Source organism: Chrysemys picta, chromosome 3 (assembly GCF_011386835.1).
Source record: "Chrysemys picta bellii isolate R12L10 chromosome 3, ASM1138683v2, whole genome shotgun sequence".
In the NCBI taxonomy this organism is placed as follows: Eukaryota; Metazoa; Chordata; order Testudines; family Emydidae; genus Chrysemys; species Chrysemys picta.
This window is the reverse complement of record NC_088793.1, coordinates 118,285,902-118,299,580: the sequence shown is the minus strand read 5'-3', so window position 1 is coordinate 118,299,580 and position 13,679 is coordinate 118,285,902. Positions and strand designations below refer to the sequence as shown.

At 45.5% G+C, this 13,679-nt stretch overlaps 1 long non-coding RNA gene across 2 annotated transcripts in view; it reads left to right on the top strand.

Annotated features, from left to right (window-relative positions):
* LOC122173575 (uncharacterized) overlaps positions 1–13,679 on the top strand; it is a 96,615-nt gene that overhangs the window by 38,064 nt on the left and 44,872 nt on the right. The window contains exon 3 of one of the 2 annotated variants that reach the window (XR_010600124.1): positions 1,101–4,817. The exons of the other annotated variant lie outside the window; for it this stretch is intronic. This is a non-coding gene — a long non-coding RNA (uncharacterized LOC122173575). Of the gene's footprint in view, positions 1–1,100; positions 4,818–13,679 lie in introns of those variants that run through there. 2 annotated transcript variants of the gene reach the window in all.

The window sequence follows — 13,679 nt, the reverse complement described above, 5'->3', positions numbered from 1 at the left end:
CCCACCCCTTATAGCATTATATTAGGCAATTAACAATAATAATACCTAGCTCTAATATAACACTTTTCACTTGTAGAGCTCAAATTGCTTTACAAAGGAGGTCAGTATCATTATCCCCATTTTGCCGATGGAGAAATTGAGGCACAGATAGGTGATGTAACTTGCACAAGGTCACCCATCAGGCCAATGGCAGAACTGGGAATAGAATGCAGGTTTCCTGACTCCCAGGCTAGGTCCCTTCCAGTAGGTCAGTGGTTCTTAACCAGGAGTCTGGGGCCCTCTGGGGGGCTGCGAGCAAGTTTCAGGGGGGTCTGCCAAGCATGGCTGGCATTAGACTCGCTAGGGCCCAGGGCAGAAAGCCAAAGCCCCGCATCATGGGACTGCAGCCTGGGGCCCCGAGCCCCACCACCTGGGGCTGAAGCCGAAGCCTGAGCAACTTAACTTTGCATTGCCCCCTGTGGTGTGGGACCCTGGGTATTTGTCCTCCTTGCTACCCCCTAATGCCAGCCCTGGCTTTTATGTACAGAAAAACACTTGTTGTGGCATATCAAGGCTGTGGAGTTTTTAGAGCTTGTTGGGGGAAGGGAGGGGAGCTCAGAAAGAAAAAGGCTGAGAACCCCTGCAGTAGGTCACACTGCCTCCCATTAAAACAGAGTGTTCAAAAATCCATCAGTCACCATTTTATTTTATTTTATTGCTTTTTGTATTTCATTCAGTGTGAACAGCTAAGCTAGTCTCATCTGTTTCACTTTCTGTTTGGAGTCACTAGTTGGTTCTCATGCACTAGCACAAACACTGTGGTACGTGTGTTCCCAACATGCAGAGACAATGATTACGTTGAAAAAATACAAAACAGATGTTTTCTTTTGATAGGCATCATGCTGTAAGAAAACTCCGGAGGATGTAACGAAATGAATAAGAATATATCTGTGCATGTGTCCCTCTCTGATCAGCCAGAGCTTGTTAAGGAAATGCTGTGCATGGTAGAGAACTGATTTAGCACACTGCCGCAGCTGGACTGGCAAATGATTGCCTGCAGGGGCAGCACAGGGAAAAGAATTTAAAGCAATTGCAAACAAAATCTTACTTTCTTTTAACAGGTCACAGCTGGGGAAGCAAGAGGAGGTAGCCAGCAACATGAGTGAGGAGGTTCATGTACAGAGTTAGGGAATCAGGACTGCAAGGTATAGAAGGGAAGCAATACGTACCACAGAGAAGACTGGAAAATGGCTCAAGGAAAGCAGCAGACGGTTGGCAGTAAGATCTATTTGGACATGATTACAGGTTCAGGAATTGGATTGGATCTCCTGATCTGCACTCATTTCCCCAAGTGCCAAATGGGAATTTTGTATTTGTGTCAGTTCAAAATTCAAATTCAACTCTGCTAGCTGGATTTTGTGATTCCACCTGTGTTATCATGAATGGAAAGGTCGCTCACTGTCCCCAATGATAAAGCCTTAAAATCGGCACTGCATTCAAGGTTTAGATTAGAGCCACTAATCACGCTTTCCCCAAAGTTGTTAGCGTCACCAGTCCAAACACCCAATTGGAGTTGGTTTGTTTATGAGTTTCAATTAAGTCCATGTTTTCGATCACATTTCTCTTTTCTGGCTCCTGCTACCGCTGGCTGGTTGAAGTCAGAGGTGGGGCATTGGTATCGTGATATGTGGGGCCGAGGGGTGCTCAGGATGCTCCGAGGCAGTATCTCAGCCAAGCTGATGTAAAGCACTTTAGTTTCACCTCTGCCTTCCTCCTCATCCAAGGAGCCAGCCTGGGGAGGCAGAGGTGTGGAGGTGTTGAGTGGTAGGACTGATCTGAACAGCCAGACACCAGCTGCTGGAAAGGGGACTGTAAAGGACAGTGGAAAGGGAGAGGAAGCAGTTTGGGGCAGAAGGAGGAGGGTGTCTGGTTGCTGCCACTGCAACAACGAGAGAGGTGAAGGAGACAGTACATCTTCTCCCCTTTTATGGTTGCAGGTCTGTAGAAATACCACTCAGCTGTCATAGAATCATAGAATATCAGGGTTGGAAGGGACCTCAAGAGGTCATCTAGTCCAACCCCCTGCTCAAAGCAGGACCAATTCCCAACTAAATCATCCCAGCCAGGGCTTTGTCAAGCCGGGCCTTAAAAACCTCCAAGGAAGGAGACTCCACCACCTCCCTTGGTAATGCATTCCAGTGCTTCACCACCCTCCTAGTGAAATAGTGTTTCCTAATATCCAACCTGGACCTCCCCCACTGCAACTTGAGACCATTGCTCCTTGTTCTGTCATCTGCCACCACTGAGAACAGCCGAACTCAATCCTCTGTCCAGGAGCTCCTCTGATGGGTTTGCCCCTTCCCAATTTCCAAGGAGAACAAAGCCGATCCTCTGCAGGTTTTTACTGACAGTCAGTCTATCCAGCTGTCCAGCAACATATAGTATGTATAAACAAGTCATATGCTTCTGTGCATTCATCTGTATTGTACATCGAAGTATCTGCAGATTTACTGGGATCCCCAACCTCCTAGCTAGTTGCCAGTGTGGTTCTCAGTCACCAGGGCTAGACAAACGTGTACTGAACAGAGTGTGCAGTGCAGGGGCGATAGGGGAAGTTTACACAACAAGCTATGTAGTATATAAATGTGTAGTTTAAAAAATTATCTCATGTTCTGCATTTAATTTATTCATTAGTAAATGACACTGAATCTAGAGATTAACACCCTCCCCCCCAGTTTATATAATGACTGTAAACTACATAACCTGTCAATCCATTTACTAAATCAATTGTTAATGGATAAACACGAGACCCTCATGCTGCTATGTAGGAAGGGCAGGATTCAAGGAGCTGCCTCTTCGTGTGCATCCCATGCAAGGGCCGGTGACTGACACAGAAACTACTCCCTTTATTCAATCCCAGGGTACTTGTTGCCCCCCAAGGAGGTGGAGAGGCTATAGGGCAGGATTGGGCAAACTATAGCCCGCAGGCCACATCTGGCCCACCAGCCGTTTTAATCCAGCCCTCAAGCTCCCACTCTGCATCAGACTGTGGAGCAGACCCAGTGCATTGAGGGAAGCAGGCTCACAGTCCTTGTGCCCTTGAGAGCTCAGGGAAGCATAGTGGCTCATGGAGGCACAGTCTCCCCTGGTGGGCCCCCTAGGGCAGAGCAGTCTGCCCTGTCCTTTTTTTCAAGGCTGTGAATAAATCACACTGTCTGGCCCTGAGAAGGCAATGACTCAGTGCTGTGTGAATCAACATGTGCCCTGAAAGGGCAGTTTTGAAATATTTACGCATCCAAGATGTGTGTAAATGGGAAAATTATATCACATTATTGCTAGTTTACACACATGTGGGACACGGGAGCAGTTAGTTAGTCCATCCTCCTGCCAGAGCAGGAGACAGGAATGTACCAGATATTAAATTGATACTACATTTGATCTTGGACAGTGATGTACGTGAGACAGTATTATTACCTTTGGTGCAGAAAAGGAAAAAAATATGAAAAACAAACATCCAGTAGCATCCCCGAGGGCTCCTGGCCGTGTGCAAATAGAGCAGCATTGCAAAGCAGTGTTTAGCATAGTCACAGAAGTGTGCAACTTCCACAGAGGTGGAAAGAACAGTGGCAGGCAAATAGAAGGGGGAAGTTAGAAAGCAGTGTGGCTTGAGTTACTAGTTCTTTTGCTAGAGGAGGAAAAGAGACTAGGCAGCCGCAGATGAGCGGACAGTTGAGAATCCTGATGCCAGGGATCCGGTTAGTGGCTGGGGATCTATTCCTGTTTCCTCTCCTGTAAAACTGCTAGCAGGTGCCCTGCTGGGTCTGAGCCCCTAGTTTCCTCCCTGCAGGGCAAGAGAGCCAGAGAGTGGAATGGCTTGTTCTCTCTCTGGACTGAAGGGGGCTACAGAGATTGCAAGGTATGCCTACCAATAGCCCTAGGGCACAGGCCAAAACATAAGGTGGCTAAGCAGGTTGTAGCTCACAGAACTGTCCCAGCCAAACCAAGAGTGTGGGCAGCTATGTCAGACTTGCTTAATAGAACTTGGCTAGCTCAGTTGGTAGAGCATCAGCCTTTAAATCTGAGGGTCCAGGGTTCAAGTCCCTGGTCAGGTAGCCTGCTTTTCTACCTGTGGTATGCAATAGGTGCTAAAAAAGGTGTCTCTTTAGAACAGTGCATGGTATCACAAAAAGTGGCATGTGACATTATAGTTGGTAATCCTGGAGCACAGAGTGTCAGCATGCAAAACAGCAAGAGTGATACTTCACAGTAAGAGGCGCAACAGATAATAATTGCACTTCGGCAGTGCCTGTAATACAAGCACATTACAAATGTTAGCTAATTAAGCTTTATAACACCCTTATGAGGTAGGAATTAAAGCCATTTTACAGACAAAAATGGAGGCACAGAAAAGTTAAGGACAACATTTTCAAGCAGCCTCTGCCTGTGTGTGCCTGATTTGATATATCTTGGCCCTGATTTTCATAATAGTTGATTGCCCCCCAACTCCCACTGATGTCAAGAGGAACTGTACATGCTCAGTACCTCTGAAAAGTCAGGCAGAAGGGGTCTCCAATTTGGTACCTAAAAGCAGAATCCACTTTTGAAAATTTTGGCCTAACTGACTTGCTTGAGGGTGACAAAGTGAGTAAATGACAGTGTCAGGAAGCAAGCCCAGGAGTCCTAACACCTACACTGCTAATCTAACTAGAGAAAGCACTACCTACCAGGTACATTTTGTAGAAATTAAACTTTAAATTGTGCCAAATTATTTGATGTAAATACTGATCTGCCTGTGGCTGAACATCTGATACTTGTCATAAAACGCTTTTCTTCAATAATGAATGACTTGCCGTATTGTAATTCTGTTAAGTGTACTGTTCTTTTACAAATGGATTAGTGGTGGTGCATGTTTATGTGTTAAGTCCTTAGTGTATCAAGTTTATGAGCCTAATTGTCTTCTCAAAAGAATCACTTCATCAAGCTGTGCAAATTGAACAAGTCCCCTTAGTTTTTGAATGTTCTGTTAATTCTCTGAACATTAGTTTTTCTTACTTTTTTAATTTACTTTTTATTGAGTTTATTATGATTTAAATACAACTGAGGCAAATTCTGCAATTAAACCAAATAGTTTATTACAGGTGACACTAATAATTGAACATAGAGATGATAAAATATCTTTTCTTCTTTACAGGGAGCCTGAACAATTGTCAGTAGGTTATACTGCATATGAAATGTCTAGAAAGAAAAAGAAATAGTAATGTTCTGTTATAGAAGAGTGTATGAATCTTATGTCCGGATGGTTGAGGGCATTGCTCACAGAGACATTCAGCAGGTGAAGGCCTTTTAAAGAATCTTAACCCCCCTATGCCCGCTAAGTGGTGAAAACCAAAAAGAAATAATACAGCAGCATCTTGCTCTGACTGTAATCCTATCACATCACTATAGCTATGGTTGAGATATTTGACCAAGAGCTACAGGGACATTTAATCTTATGTCTGAGGCCAAAAGGTTTGAGGATATTTATTGTTAGCACTGTGTCTAGATTTCATATCAGTATGTCTTACTGATCCCATTCTGGCAATTAACATGTAAGAGAGAGACCATATTAATTTCCAAGCCATCCAGATGTAAGCAATATCATTATTCTAATATGCATAACTTTGTCCATAGCAAAGCTAGGAAGATGAGGGGGTTTTGGGACCACAGGATAAAGAGACACAGTATTCATGGAAGCAGGCTTTAGAGCTCTCTTGAACTAGAGCTAAGAATTGGCTCAAATGTGACCTCAGTGAGGTCAAAGAAGAAGGCCCATCTCTTCAACATCATGGTTTATCCACTATAATTTGTATAGTCACCAGCCCCCCCACAGAGAAGCTACCTAATGGCACACAGATGATAAGAAATAAAGAAGCAAAGGGAAGAAAATTAACATCTGGACAATTTAATTTTGTAAGGCTGATCTGATGTGAAGGTAATTCTGTGTGTGTGAGTGTGAGAGACACGTGCGTGAGAGAATGACCAAGAGCAGGACAGGGTCAGTAAAAATACTAACAATGGGTAACAATTTCAGAAGTGCCTAAGTGGCTTACAGACCTACAACCATATTCAAAAGCTCCCAACTGTATTTAGGTGCTTTTGAACATTGTGCTCTTTGGGTACGTCTATACTTACCTCCGGGTCCGGCGGTAAGCAATCGATCTTCTGGGATTGATTTATCGTGTCTTGTCTAGACGCGATAAATCAATCCCGGATCGATCCCAGAAGTGCTCACCGTCGACGCCGGTACTCCTGCTTGGCGAGAGGAGTACGCGGAGTCGACGGGGGAGCCTGCCTGCCGCGTGTGGACCCGCGGTAAGTTCGAACTAAGATAGTTCAACTTCAGCTACGTGAAGTTGCGTATCTTAGTTCGAAGTGGGGGGTTAGTGTGGACCAGCCCTTTGTGTCTAGAGAATAAGAGCTCAGTTCTGCTCTCGGTTGCATGGATGCAGCTCCCACTGAAAGTCAATGGGAGCTGCACTTGTGTAAATGAGGAGAGAACTGAATAATTCTTTTCTGACTTAGTGTAGGAAACCCCATATTTAGCTCAGAGCTGAAATTTTCAAGACTGAGATTTTTGCACATCGTTGCTGCTGAAATAACTTTAGACAGAAGCTAGAGTTAGGGTCTAGTGGCTGATCATAAGCTGGAAATGGGGACAGCTGGGTTCTATTCCTGGGTTTGTCACCAAGTTTATGCGACGTCATTTAACATTTCTGTGTCTCAGTTCACCCATCTGTATAATGGGTATGGTATTTACTTACCTCACAGGGCAATTGTGAAATTTAACTGATGAATTCTGAAAAAGCATTTTGAGCTAAGACATTATATAAATGTAATCAATGTTTACATGAATATACTTGGTGCAAAAGCAATTAAAATATACTGCCAAAGTAAGTTTCATGTAGACTTGCCAAAAATGGGACCAGAAATTCACCACCAATGCAATTCCCCTACTGGTATCAGTTGTGGAAGCTATAGTGTACACAGACATTTTCTACCTATTCTCTAAGCAGGTTTAGATGGCATAGTGGTAAAAAGGCCTGAGCCCTGTCTACACTGCATCCTCCACCATGACTATTACCAGCGGAGTTGCGTCAGTGATTGAATTATAGATTCCATTGTTGATAGCAGAGATAATAATTCCTCTTTTACCTACTATTTTTCATTGGTAGATCTCAAAACACCTTATAAAAGACACTAAGTATTATAATTATATCATGACCAATCAGAAAACTGTGGGATAGAGAGATGAAGTGACTTGCCCAACGTCAGCTAGCAGGGCTAAGCAGAGAACCCAAGTTTTAGCAATCCCAGGCTGGTGGTCAATCTGCTAGGCTACAGTGTTATGCAAGCCTTGCATTTCAGAGACACTCACCAGCTAGCTCTTGCTTGCATGATCTACTCGCTCCTCATCTTTTCTACTTAAACGTGTTAATTCTGCTAACGTCTTTAAATGACATCTTAAAAATCTTAGGCACTGGAGGCATTTTCTCCTAACTGATTTGTCATCTCTCTCAAGTACTTCCAATGAAGTCTTTGTTTTCAAGAGATAGTAGCCTGCCTGAGTCTAACAGTTCAATTCTTAGAAACTGTGTCCCTTTGTTAAATAAAGGTTTAGCATAGACACACCACTAAAGAATCCAAAATGCCATGTATAAATAATATTTCAGAATACCAAAAAAGTTTACATGGATTTGTATTCTATAAAAAAAAATTGTCTTTCAAAACTGGTGCTACTTATTTTGTTTCCTGTTTAAAATAGCCTGCTTTGCATTTTTTTCTTATCTACAAAAAGACTTGTTTAGCACAGCAATTCACAGGAAGAATATTCAGAAACCTCTGTGCATTGCTGCCTGATCTGCTACAGTTCCTTTCTCCAGCAGAAAAAGATCTTGTATTCTTCAGATCTGTGGTTTTATTTAATAGGAGCCTTAAAAAAGACCCACTTAAAATTAACTTTAATAATATACTTGAAATGCTGAAATTTCAATTATAGTCAACGGCGTTCATGATAGTTTGAATATATCATGTAAGGGCCTAGGCCCCAGTACAGAAAAGCTCATGCTTAGACATCTAATGTCATGCATGTGCTTAAGCCCCATTGTCTTAGTACTTTGCTAATCAGACTCTTAGGCCCTGTCTACACTGGCAAGTTTCTGTGCAGTAAAGCAGCTTTCTGCGCTGTAACTCCCGAGGTGTACACACTGCCAAGCCACTTAGTGCACAGAAACTGTGCAATAGCAGCACTTTAAAAAAAACACCCCAACGAGAGGCGTAGAGCTTCCTGCGCTGGGGTACAGCGCCGCAGTGCCAGTGTAGACACCCTGGTCGATTACAGTGCTGCAATTGGCCTCCGGGAGGTGTCCCACAATGCTTGTTCTCACCTCTCTGGTCATCAGTTTGAAGTCTACTGCCCTGCCCTCAGGTGACCAACCATCATCCCCACCCCATAAATTACGTTGGAATTTTGAAAGTCTCCTTCCTGTCAGGGGTCAGGAAAAGACACTCCCTTGATTCCCTGCTCACCCTCAGCAGCGAGATATCTTCCATAATGATCACATCCTGTGGAAAGTGTGGGAACAGGAATGATTATCAGCCCCCCCCTACAATGCTGGCTCTCCCCAAGAGCCACATGCCCAGTGTACAGCAGGATCTGGGAAGAGTGATTTACCCTGACCCTGTGGCTACTCACCATTTTGGGGGTCTTGTAGCTCACATGTCCTTGCCTGGCATAAGCCAGTTAGTGACGGGTGTGTGAGTACTGGCTGTGTTTTAAATCACTGAATCAATGTTCTGTGTTGCAAACAATACTGGTTCTGTAAAATGTTGCATTTAAACTTCACAGAGATGACCCTGGGAGCCCAGCCTCCCTCTTTGTTATCGGCGGCTGAACGGCTGCGCAGAATTAGAGAGCGGCCAAGATGAACTAAGGAGGACTTTCTGCGTGAGGTTCTGATGCACTCTGCTGCTGAGAACAGGAATTGAAGGAGTGGCAGACAGCGAGAAGAGGGACTGAAAGGAGAATACGACGTGCCAGAATGAAGCCATGGAGTGGCTCTTAAAGGTTATGGAGCGCCATCAGACGCGCTCCGGGCGATACGAGCTCTGCAAATCAAGCAGCTTCGCACCCGCCCTCCCCTGCAGCTGCTGTCGCAAAACTCTTTCCCATGCACTCCCACACACACCGCCAACACACTGTTATCAACCTCCTGGCTCCAGTCTGTTCCGCGGCATTCCACTCCTCCCCCTCACAGTCCCGCACTGCAGACTCCCACTACTCACTGCACTCAACACCCATCCCTCTGCAGCTTGGCCCTGCTGAAGTACAGTTCCCGCTGCATTGTACTCCAAAGGATATGATACCTGGACATACACAAATCTTTAGCTGTCCCAGGACCGTTCCTCCTCCTCGGACCCTCCCTTCCCCCATTCCCCTCAGTGCTGATGTTGTTTTTTTGGTTTGACTCTCTCCTCTGGTTGTTGTTTTTTAATAAAAGAAGTGTTTTGGTTTGAAAGCAATCTTTATTCCATTAATTGAAAGCAAACAGAGCCTTGCAAAGCAACAGGCAATTTTCTTAAACCTTCATAGTTCAGCGTCTGCACCAATCACCTCCTAGCATTACAAGCACTGCACTCCTGAGCATAGTAACAAATATTAGTGGCTTTCAGCTTCAAATTGCTGTGCCCCTCTAATTGCCCTGGTCTCTGGCTGTTCAAACTCAGCCTCCAGGCGCTGAGTGACGCTTTCACCTTCCTTTCACAAATATTATGGAGTGTACAGCACACAGCTATAAGCATAGGAATATTGTCATTGGCCAGGTCCACCTTCCCATAGAGGCAGCGCCAGCGAGCCTTTAAATGACCAAAAGCACACTCAACAGTCATTCTACACTTGTGCAGTCTGCTGTTGAACTGCTCTTTGCTGCTGTCAAGTTGCCCCATGCATGGCTTCATAAGCCACGGCATTAAGGGGTAGGCGGGGTCTCCCAGGATCACAATGGGTATTTCGACTTCCCCTATGGTGGAGCATCTGGTCTGGGAAGAAAGTACCTGCTTGCAGCTTCCTGAACAGGTCAGTGTTCCGAAAGATGCGTGCGTCATGCACCTTTCCGGACCAACCTGCATTAATCTCTGTGAAACGCCCATGGTGATCCACAAGCGCCTGAAAAACCATTGAGAAATACCCCTTGTGATTAATATACTTAATGGCTGGTGTCTGGTGCCAGAATTGGAATGTGGGTGCATGCCATCTATCGCCCCTCCACAATTAGGGAAGCCCATTTGTGCAAAGTCATCTACAATGTCATGCACGTTGCCCAGAGTCACGGTCTTTTGGAGCAGGATGCGATTAATGGCCCTGCAGATTTCCGTCAACACATGTCCAATGGTAGACTTTCCCATTCCGAACTGGTTATCTACCGATTGGTAGCAGTCTGGAATAGCCAGCTTCCATAGTGCAATCACCACACGCTTCTCCAATGGAAGGGCAGCTCTCATTCTCCTGTCCTTGCGCTGCAGGGCTGGGGCGAGCTCATCACATGGTCCCATTAATGTGGCTTTCCTCATCCGAATGTTCTGCAGCCATTGCTCATCATCCCAGACGTGCATCATGATGTGATACCACCGCTCAGTGCTTGTTTCCAGAGCGCAAAAGCGGCGTTCCAATGTGGTCAGCACCTCCATGAATGCCACAAGCAATCTTGTGGTGTAGCTACTACACGTGGCAAGATCAATGTTGCAATCCTCTTGCCTTTTTAGTTTAAGGAATAACTCCACTGCCACTCGTGATGTGTTAGTGAGAGCAAGTAGCATGCTGGTCAGCAGTTCGGGATCCATTCCTGCAGCCCGAAGAGGCAGGGTGCACAATACACAAACGGTTGAAAGATGGCGCCAAATGCAGACGGAAGCACAGGGTTTGCTGGGATGCGAAGCAATGCATCACGGGGCATTGGGACAGGACCCAGGATGCCCCGCAACCCCCTCTGCCTTCCCACAACTCTTAGCAGCAGAAGAGGAAGAGGTGCTCTGTGGGATAGCTGTCCAGAATGTACCGCTCTGAATACCTCTGCAAGTGCCGCAAGTGTGAACACGCTATTGCGCAGGCTGACAGTGTGGACACACAACAGCGGTTTCCCTTCAACACTCTCTGAGCGGCGCTGTAACTGCCGGCGCTGTAACTCTGACAGTGTAGACATGCCTTAGTCTCTGATTTCAGGGGGTAGTTACATGGGTACTGTAATGGCAGTGGGGATGCATGGGCAAAGTTGATGTAGGAGCTGTGTGTTTCAGGGTTTCTGCCTTTTAAAGGACAGCATGTTCTTGGCCTTTGTTTTATTCTGACTGGGCTGGGGGTATTTATCTATGAATTTCCTTAGTTCTTATTAATGTGGAAAAAAGAATTTTTTTCATGCTCACAACAAACAAACCAACCCTAGCTGGTAGCCAGTCCCAGTACAGGCATGACTGATACTGCTCTTCCTAAATTTATTGTTATCTGAAATCAGAAATACATTGAGTAGTCATCATTTTCCACTCCCTCCTTTTATTTAACCCCCTCTTCTCTCCCCATGGCGATTATGATTCTGGATAGAAGTGAGCTATCCTTCTCTCTTCTTTCCCCTCCTTAGGCCCAACTCTGCCATCCTTACTCAAGTTGAGTAGTCATCAGCTTACTCTGCAAGAAGCCCTAGTGACTGTGATTATTCCCAGATTAAGATTATTAAATGAAAGAGTGGCAGAAGCAGGCCTGTCTATCGCTGTCCTTCAGGTTGTAGTTCCTCTCAAATCCTCTTTGTGTGGTTGTCAAACACTAACTCTTTCGTTCAGTAGTTTTGATGGCTGCAGCTTTCAGATGGCATCACACTAAGCCAAATGGGATCAGCATTGTCAAAGTGCCCTAGTTCATTGTATGTGGGAACAGGCATGCTAAAGATTATTCCATAGGGTTAGAGACACGGGCAGAAAAACTTTAATCAGGTAACTAATTATTTTCAAAAAAGTTAAATTGTTGACTTCAGTTGACCCCATGTGTAGCCCGCAGCAAGAGGAAAAATGGGAGGCCTCCCCTTTTCTCCTATCTGAAAGCTTTAGAGCCAGACGTTCAAAAGCTTTGGACATGAAGTTGTTTGCATAAAAATCACACTTAACTTGCCCCTATAATTACCCACGCAAATGCTGTAATCATGGTTATTTGCACAGGCAGTTACCCAAATCACACATGCGGCTTCATTAATTTCAGCTCTGATCCTGCCCCATTAAAATCAATGGGAGTTTTACCATTGGCTTCAGCGAGAGTAGGATTAAAATTTATATGCCCAAATTATTCATGCACATGAGTTTTGCGCATATCTAATCATTTTGAAAATGTAGCCCAGGGTTGGGCACACTGGATGGCTAGACACATGGTCCAAAATCTGCCCCTGAGATCATACTCATTACCTTGCACTGATAGAAAATTCATATATCTGGAGAGTAGAACAGGTTGAGTGGGTGGACCAGAGAATTGCAAATGGGAAATGAAATTTTCACCTTGAGGTCACTGGCTCAAATCTACCTCAGGTTAGTCAGTGATTAAAGTCATTGGGGAGCCAGGTGGCCTAGTGGGTAGTACCAGTTTCCAGCCTCACCTCCCAGTGGGAAGGCCTTTCAGTCCAGTTCCTAACCCTTGTATGGGGCTTAGTCTCACGTCAGTGTTTTCAACATCCTTGCTCTCTCCTTACTAGAGGGGAAGTGGGGTGGAAATGAGGCTTATGCCTAGGGTTGCCAACCCTCCAGGATTGGCCTGGAGTCTCCTGGAATCAGCATTGATCTCCTGGTGACTATTGAAAGCAATCGGGGAGATTTTAATAGGATATTTTAAGAAAATGACATTACATCATCTTGGGGGGAAGAAATCTCCCAGAATAGCTTCAGTCAGAGTTGGCAAACCTACTTATGCCCCTTCTGCAACAAGGGCAGTTGGACCTCTCACTCCACTGGGCTCTGATGCCAGGACCCTATGAGAGCCAACAGTGTCTGGAAGGCCCTCAGGGTTGCCTCCCTGGGTCACTTCCTACCATCCTTCTCCCTCACTGCTCAGCTCCAAGTCCATTATAAGGTAACAAAAGAAAAAGAAAAGACAACTCAACCTTCAGCCCCTTCCTGGCTCAGCAGGAAGTCTGTTCCTCAAGGGAGACTTCTTCGGCACCTTTGTTCAGACGTCCTAAAAGTTGGTTTGTCTTTCTCCCTCATCTGAGCTGAGTTCCTCCCTTTTAAATGTTCTCTCCAACTGGAGCATGCTCTGCAGGTCTGGAGAGGACCTGGGAAAATAGACTCCCTACTGCTCTGCCTGCCTGACTAGGTCAGAGCCCCCTACCAGATTACTGCCCTGCCCTGATTGAGGGTCCAAGCAGATAGACTCGTTGCGGCTCTTCCAAACCTCTAGCCAGAGCCTTTAGCTGTGTGTCGCCTGCCCGGATTGAGGGCTCCGGGCCTATAGACTTATCGTGGTTCAGCCTGACTGCAGGCCTGGGACACTAACTGTGAGCTGATTTTTCCCTGAACTGAAGCACGCTGGAAGTGTCGTAGTGAAGGGGATGATGTCTCCTGCCCTGACGGACGGGGACCGCCTTACAACCTCTATCATATCCCCTATTAGTTGTCTCTTTTCCAAGCTGAAAAAG